Source organism: Solanum pennellii, chromosome 7, assembly GCF_001406875.1.
Source record: "Solanum pennellii chromosome 7, SPENNV200".
Lineage (NCBI taxonomy): Eukaryota > Viridiplantae > Streptophyta > Magnoliopsida > Solanales > Solanaceae > Solanum > Solanum pennellii.
In genome coordinates this window covers 636,576-644,630 of record NC_028643.1, presented here as the reverse complement: position 1 = coordinate 644,630, position 8,055 = coordinate 636,576, and the positions used below count along the sequence as shown (strand labels likewise).

The 8,055-nt window shown below is 35.4% G+C and overlaps 1 long non-coding RNA gene across 2 annotated transcripts; it reads right to left on the bottom strand.

Annotated features, from left to right (window-relative positions):
• Positions 1-6,184: 6,184 nt before the first annotated feature.
• LOC107025629 lies at positions 6,185-8,028 on the bottom strand. 2 transcript variants are annotated; one of them, XR_003579599.1, is made up of 5 exons: positions 7,158-8,028; positions 6,979-7,052; positions 6,797-6,870; positions 6,624-6,697; positions 6,185-6,531 (listed from the first exon to the last, which is right to left on the bottom strand). It is a non-coding gene; the product is annotated as an uncharacterized LOC107025629 (long non-coding RNA). The 2 variants fall into 2 exon arrangements; XR_003579598.1 differs by having other exon boundaries at positions 7,162-8,028.
• Positions 8,029-8,055: the final 27 nt, after the last annotated feature.

Below are 8,055 nucleotides of genomic sequence, written 5' to 3'. Positions count from 1 at the left end.
AAATCTGTTTCTGCCTGCTTTGGGGCTTGTTTGGACTTGAAAATGCACGATTTTTCCCTGGGAGACAAACTACTTCCATTTCTAAGGTCTTAATGGACGTCGATGAAAATTTTTAGCCATTTTAAAGTGATTTTGATATAAAAAAATCATGGTCTATAGAATACGAAAATTGGTAAAATTTATCTTTGCGTGCTTTGAGGCTCGTTTAAACTTTAAAATGCACCATTATTCCCCGCGGGATGAAGTAGTTCTATTTCTAAGGTCTTAGCGGAGTTCTACAAGAAAACTTTTGTCATTTTGTTTTGGGATTAACGAATAAAAAAATTCATGTGCTATAGCATACAAAATTCGGTAGATTCTGCCTTTACCTGCTTTTGGGCTTGTTTGAACTTTAAAATGCACCATTATTCTCCGAGTGATGAACTAGTTCCATTTCTAAGGTCTTAATGGATGTCTATAAAATTTTTTGGCCATTTTATTTTAAAATTTCTAGATTAAAGAAAATCCATGGGTTATAGCACAAGAAAATCGATAAAAACCGTCTTTCCCTGCTTTGGGCTCGTTTGAACTTGAAAATGCACCATTTTTTCTGCGGAAAGAACTAGTTCCATTTCTAAGGTACTAACAGATATACATGAAAAATTTCAGCCATTTTGTTTCGAGATTTTCGGATAGAAGAAAATCCATAGGTTATAGCACAATCGGTAAAACCTTCCTTTGTCTGCTTTGGGCTCGTTTGAATTTGAAAATGCACCATTTTCCCCCACGAGATAAACTGATTTCATTTTTAAGGTCGTAACGAACGTCCATTAAAAACTTTGGCCAATTTATTTTGAAAATTTTGAATTAAAAAAATTCATGGGTTATAGCACACAAAAATCGATAAAATCTGCCTTTGTCTGCTTTAGGACTCGTTTGAACTTGAAAATGCACCATTTTTCCCCGTGAGATGAACTAGTTCCATTTATAAAGTCTCAATAGACGTCCATGAAAAATTTTGGCCATTTCGTTTCAAGATTTCGGGATCAAAGAAAATCCATGGGTTATAGCACACAAAAAATTGGTAAAAACCTGCATTTGCCTGCTTTGAGCTCGTTTGAACTTTAAAATGCACCATTTTTCCCTGACGGAAGAAGTTTTTCCATTTCTAAGGTCTTAACGGACATCCATGAAAAATTTAAGCAATTTTTTTCGAGATTTCCGAATAAAAGAAAATCAATGGGCATACGAAAATCGGTAAAATATGTCTTTGCCTACTTTGGGGCTCGTTTGAAATTGAAAATGCATCATTTATTCTCACGGAATGAACCGATTCCATTTCTAAGGTCTTAACGGACGTCCACGAAAAATTTCGGCTATTTTTTTTTTGGGATTTCAGGATAAAAAAATTCATGGGCTATAGCACATGAAAATTGGAAAATCTGCCGTTGCCTACTTTAGGGCTCGTTTGAACTTGAAAATGCACCATTTTTCTAAATAAGACGAACAAGTTCCATTTCTAAGGTTTAACGGACATCCATGAAAATTTTCAGCCATTTTATTTCAAGATTTCGTGATAAAAGAAAATTCATGGAATATAGCACACGAAAATTAATAAAATCATTTTTTACTTTGAAATGAACCATTTTTCCTTGCGGAACGAATTTGTTCTATTTATAAGGTCTTAATGGACGTCCATGAAAAATTTAGGTCATTTTGTTTCGGGGTTTCAGGATTTAAAAAATACATAGGCTATAGCGCATAAAAATCGGTAAAATCTGTCTTTGTCTGCTGTGAGCTCCTTTGAACTTGAAAATGCACCATTTTTTCCTGCGGGACGAACTGCTTCTATTTCTAAGGTCTTACCGGACGTCCATGAAAAACTTCGGCCATTTTGTTTTTGGATTTTCATTTCTACGGTCTTAGCGGACGTCCATGGAAAATTTCGGCCATTTTATTTCAAGATTTTCGGATAAAAAAATTCATGCGCTATAGCACACGAAAGTTGGCAAAATCTGTATTTGCCTACTTCTGGGCTTATCTGAACTTGAAAATGCACCATTTTTCCCCGCAGGACGAACAAGTTTTATTTATAAGGTTCCAATGTACGTCCACGAAAGATTTCGACCATTTTATTTCGGAATTTCTGAATAAAAAAATCATGGGCTATAACACACGAAAATTAATAAAATCTGTCTTTTCCTGCTTTGGGACTCGTTTGAACTTTGAAATGAACCATTTTTCCCCACATAACGAATTTGTTCCATTTATAAGGTCTTAACGGACGTTCATGAAAAAAACTTAGGCCATTTTATTTGGGATTTCATGATTTAAAAAATCATAGGCTATAGCGCACAAAAATTGGTAAATCTGTTTTTGCCTACTTTGGGGCTCGTTTGAACTTGAAAATGCACGATTTTTCCTGCGGGACGAACTGCTTCCATTTCTAAGGTCTTAACGGACGTCGATGAAAATTTTTTTAGCCATTTATAGGGATTTCGATATTAAAAAAATCATGGGCTATAGCATACAAAAATCGATAAAATTTATCTTCAGGCTTTGAGGCTCGTTTAAACTTTAAAATGCACCATTTTTCCTCGCGAGAAAAACTAGTTCAATATCTTAGGTCTTAAAAAACGTCCATGAAAAATTTCTTTCATTTTCTTGCGCAGTTTTCGAATTTAAAAAAATTCATGGGCTATAACACAGAAAATTGATAAAATCTGTCTTTCGCTGCTTTGAGTTTCATTTGAACTTGAGAATGACCATCTTTCACCGCGGGATGAACTGGTTCCATATCTAAGTTCATGGGCTATAGCACATGAAAATCGGTAAAATTTATCTTTGTGTGCTCGGGGGCTTGTTTGAGTTTGAAAATGCACCATTTTCCCTACGGGATGAATTGGTTCTATTTCTAAGGTCTTAATGGACGTATATAAAAAAAATTTGCTATTTCTTTTGTAATTTTTTGATAAAAAAATTCATGGGATATAGCACATGAAAATTGGTAAATCTGTCTTTGCCTGATTTGGGGCTCATTTGAACTTGAAAATGAACCTATTTTTTCCGCAAGACGAACTTGTTCCATTTCTAATGTCTTAAAGGACGTCCATGAAAAATTTTGGACATTTTCTCAGGATTTCCGAATAAAAGAAAATTTATGGGCTATAGCACACGGAAATCAATAAAATCTTCCTTTGCCTTATCTATGGTTGTACTTGAAAATACACAATTTTTCCCTGTGGGACGAACTGGTCCCATTTCTTAGGTCTTAACAGGCGTACATGAAAAACATAGACCATTTTGTTTTGGGATTTTCGAATTAAAAAAATCTATGAGCAATAGCAGAAGAAAATTGTAAAAATCTGTCTTTGCCTGCTTTGGAGCTCGTTTGTACTTGAAAATGAACCATTTTTCTTCGCGGGGTAAACTGATTCTATTTTGAAGGTGTTCACGGTCGTTCATCAAAAATTTCAGCCATTTTATATTTTGAGATTTCCGAATAAAAAAATCCATGGGCTATAGCATACGAAAATCGATAAAATTTGCATTTGCTTACTTTAGGCCTCGTTTGAATTATAAAATGCACATTTTTCTCTGCGGGATGAACTGATTCCATATCTAAGGTCTTTACGGGAGTCCATAAAAAATTTTGGCCATTTTCTTTTGAGATTTTTGGATACAAAAAATCCAAGGCTATAACACTTGAATATCGGTAAAATCTGTTTTTGCATGCTTTGGGCCTCGTTTGAACTTGAAAATGCATCATTATTCCCCGCGGGATGAAGTAGTTCTATTCCTAAGGTCTTAGCGGAGTTCTACAAAAAAACGGAGTTCTACAAAAAAACTTTTGTCATTTTGTTTTGGGATTAACGAATAAAAAAAATTCATGTGCTATAGCATACAAAATTTGGCTATTTTGTTTCAGGATTTCAGGATAAAAAAATTCTATGGGGTATAGCACATAAAAATTGAAAAAAATTTCGTTGCCTACTTTAGAACTCGTTTGAACTTGAAAATGCACAATTTTTCTAAACGAGACGAACAAGTTCCAATTCTAAATCGGTAAAACCTTCCTTTGCCTGTTTGGGGCTTGTTTAAACTTGAAAATGCACCACTTTTTCCCACGAGAGGAACTAGTTCAATTTTTAAGTTTTGACGGACACCCATGAAAAATTTTAGTCATTTTGTTTCGAAATTTCCTAATAAAAAAAAATTAATGGGCTATAGCACACGAAAATCGATAAAATATGTCTTTGCCTACTTTGGGCTTGTTTGAACTATAAAATGCACCATTTTTTCCACAAAATGAATTGTTTCCATTTCTAAGGTCTTAATGAATGTCCATGAAAAGTTTTAACCATTATATTTCAGGATTTCCAGATAAAAAAATTCATGGGCTATAACACACAAAAAATGATAAAATCTACTTATGCCTACTTTGCGGCTCGTTTAAATTTGAAAATGCATTATTTTTTCAAGCAGGACGAACAAATTCCATTTTTAAGGTCTTAACGGACGTCCATGAAAATTTTTGGTCATTTTGTTTCGAAATTATGGATCAAAAAAATCCATGGACTATGGCTCGTTTGAACTTGAAAATGCACCATTTTTTCCCGCGGAAAGAACTAGTTCCATTTCTAAGGTATTAATGGATATACATGAAAAATTTCAGCCATTTTGTTTCGAGATTTACGGATAGTAGAAAATCCATAGGTTATAACACAAGAAAATCAGTAAAACCTTCCTTTGTCTGCTTTGGTGCTTGTTTGAACTTTATAATACACCATTTTCCTCTGCAGGACGAACTAGTTTCATTTCTAAGGTCTTAACAAGGGTCCATGAAAAATTTTGGCCATTTTGTTTCGAGAATTCCAAATTAAAAGAAAAAATCTATGAGCTATAACACATGAAAATCGGTAAAATTTATCTTTGGCTGCTTTGGGGCTCGTTTGAACATGAAAATGTATCATTTTTTCCCTGCGGGGTAACTACTTCCATTTCTAAGGTCTTAACGGACTTCCATTAAAAATTTTGACCATTTATTTCGGAAATTCTGAATCAAAAAATCCATGGTCTATAGAACACGAAAAATCAGTAATATCTGTCTTTGCATGCTTTGGGGCTCGTTTGAACTTGAAAATGCATCATTTTTTTCACAGAACGAACTGGTTCCATTTCTAAGGTCTAAAAGGACGTCCATGAAAATTTTTAGATATTTTGTTTTGACATTTCCAGATCAAAAAGATCTATGGCCTATGCACATGAAAATCGATAAAATCTGTCTTCGTCTGCTTTGGGGCTCGTTTGAACTTGAAAATGCACTATTTTTCCCCGCGGGACGAACTGATTCCATTTCTAAGGTCTTAACGAACTTCTATGAAAAATTTTGACCATTTAGTTTTGGGATTTCTGGATCAAAAAATTCATGGGCTATAGCACACGAAAATCAGTAATATCTGTCTTTGCCTACTTTGGGGCTTGTTTGAACTTGAAAATGCATCATTTTTTTTCCCAAGACGAACTTGTTCCATTTATAAGGTATTAAAGAATGTCCATGAAAAAATTTGGATATTTTGTTTTGATATTTCCAGATCGAAAACAAAATCTATGGCGTATGCACATGAAAATCGATAAAAATCCATCTTTATCTGCTTTGGGGCTCGTTTGAACTTTAAAATGCATCATTTTCCCTGCGGGATGAATTGGTTTTATTTCTAAGGTCTTAACAGACGTCCATTAAAAATTTCAACCATTTTGTTTTGGAATTTTCGGATAAAACAAAACCATGAGCAATAGCACACGAAAATCAATAAAAAAAATGTCTTTGCATGCTTTGGAAATTGTTTGAACTTGAAAAAGCACCATTTTTCCCCACGGGATGAGCTGGTTCCATTTTTTAGGTGATAACGGACGTCCGTGAAAATTTTTGGTCATTTCATTTCAAGATTTTCGAATTTAAAAAATCAATAGTCTATAGCACACAAAAATTAGTAAAATCTACCTTTGCCTGCTTTAGGGCTCGTTTGAACTTGAAAATGCACCATTTTTCCTGCGGAATGAACTGGTTTCATTTCTAAGGTCTTAACGAACGTTGATTAAAAATTTTGTCCATTTTGTTTCGATAATTTCGGATAAAAAAATTCATGGCTATAGCACATCAAAATCGATAAAATGTGTCTTTGACTGCTTTAGAGCTCGTTTGAACATAAAATGCACCATTTTTCACCACGGGACGAATTATTTCCATTTCTAAGATCTTAACAGACATCCATGAAAATTTTTGGTCATTTTATTTTGGGATTTTCGGATAAAAAAAATCCATGGATCATAGCACACGAAAATCTGTAAAAAAAAATATGTTTATGCCTGCTTTGGGGCTCGTTTGAAACTTGAAGATTCACCATTATTCCACGCAGGACGAACTGATCCAAACCTAAGGTCTTAATAGACGTCCATGAAAAACTTCGGCTATTTTGTTTAGGGAATTGAAAATGGGTCATTTTGGTCGTCAAGGCCAACTGGCTCCATAGCTAACATCATATTAGACGTCTATGAAAATTTGGACAAAAAAGACATCAAAATTCCGGATCACCATAAATTCATGGACTATAGCACACAAAAATTGGTTAAATGGGGTATACCTGCTTAGGAGCTTGTTCGACCTTGAAAATGGTTCGTTTTGGCCGTCAGGGCCAACTAGCTTCGTAACTAACATCTTAACAGATGTCCACGAAAAATTTGGGCGTGTCAGAATTTCGAATCACCAAAAATCATGGACTATAGCACACGAAAATCGATAAAATAAGGGATTTACTTGCTTCGAGGCTCGTTTGACCTTCAAAATGGATCGTTTTGGCCGTCAGGATCAAATGACTCCATAACTAGCATCTTAATGGACGTCCCCAAAAAATTTAGGCAACAAAACGTCAGAATTCTGGATCATTAAAAAAAATTGTGGACTATAACACATGAAAATTGACAAAATAAGGGATTTACCTGCTCCGGGGTTCGTTTGAGCTTCAAAATGGTCCATTTTGGCCGTCAGGGTCAACTGGCTCTATAGATAACGTCTTCACAGATGTCCATGAAAAATTTGGGAAAAAAGGATGTCGGAATTCTGAATTACCAAAAATCCATGGCTTATAGTACACGAAAATCGATAAATTGGGAAATACCTACTTCGAAGCTCGTGTGACCTTGAATACGGGGTCGTTTTGGCCATCAGGGATATCTGGCTCCATAGTTAATGTCTTAACGAACGTCCACGAAAAATTTGAGCAAAAAAGACGTCGAAATAGCATATCACCAAAAATCTATGGACAATAGCACACGATAATCGGCAAAATGGGGGGTTTAGGTTCTTCGAGGCTCGTTTGGCCTTCAAAATGGGTCGTTTTAGCCGTCAGGACCAATTGACTCCATAGTTAGCGTCTTATCGGACGTCCACGAGAAATTTGAACGAAAAAGACATTGAAATTCTGGATCACCAGAGATTCATGGACTATAACACACGAAAATTGACAATATGGAGAGTATACCTGCTTCGGGGCTTGTTTGACCTTGAAAATGGGTCGTTTTGACAGTCAGGGCCAACTAGATCCATAGCTAACGTCTAAACGAACGTCTATGAAAAATTTTGGCAAAAAAGATGACGTAATTCCTTATCACCAAAAATCCATAAACTATAGTACACGAAAATTGATAAAATGGGGTATACCTGCTCCGAGGCTCGTTTGACCTTGAAAATGAACCGTTTTGGCCGTCAGGACCAAGTGGCTCCATAGCTAACCTCTTAACGGACGTCACAAAAAATTTTGGGCAAAGAAGACGTCGAAATTCTGGATCACCAAAACGGCCCATTTTCAAGGTCAAATGAGCCCCAGAGCAAGTAAACCCTCTATTTTGTCGAATTTTCGTGTGCTCCATGGATATTTGATCATCTGAAATTTTGACGTCATTCTGCCTATATTTTGTGAAGGCCCCTTAAGAGCTTAGCTATGGAGCCAGTTGGTCACCACGGATAAAACATCTCATTTTCAAGATCAAACGAGCCCAGAGCAAGTTAACTCCTCC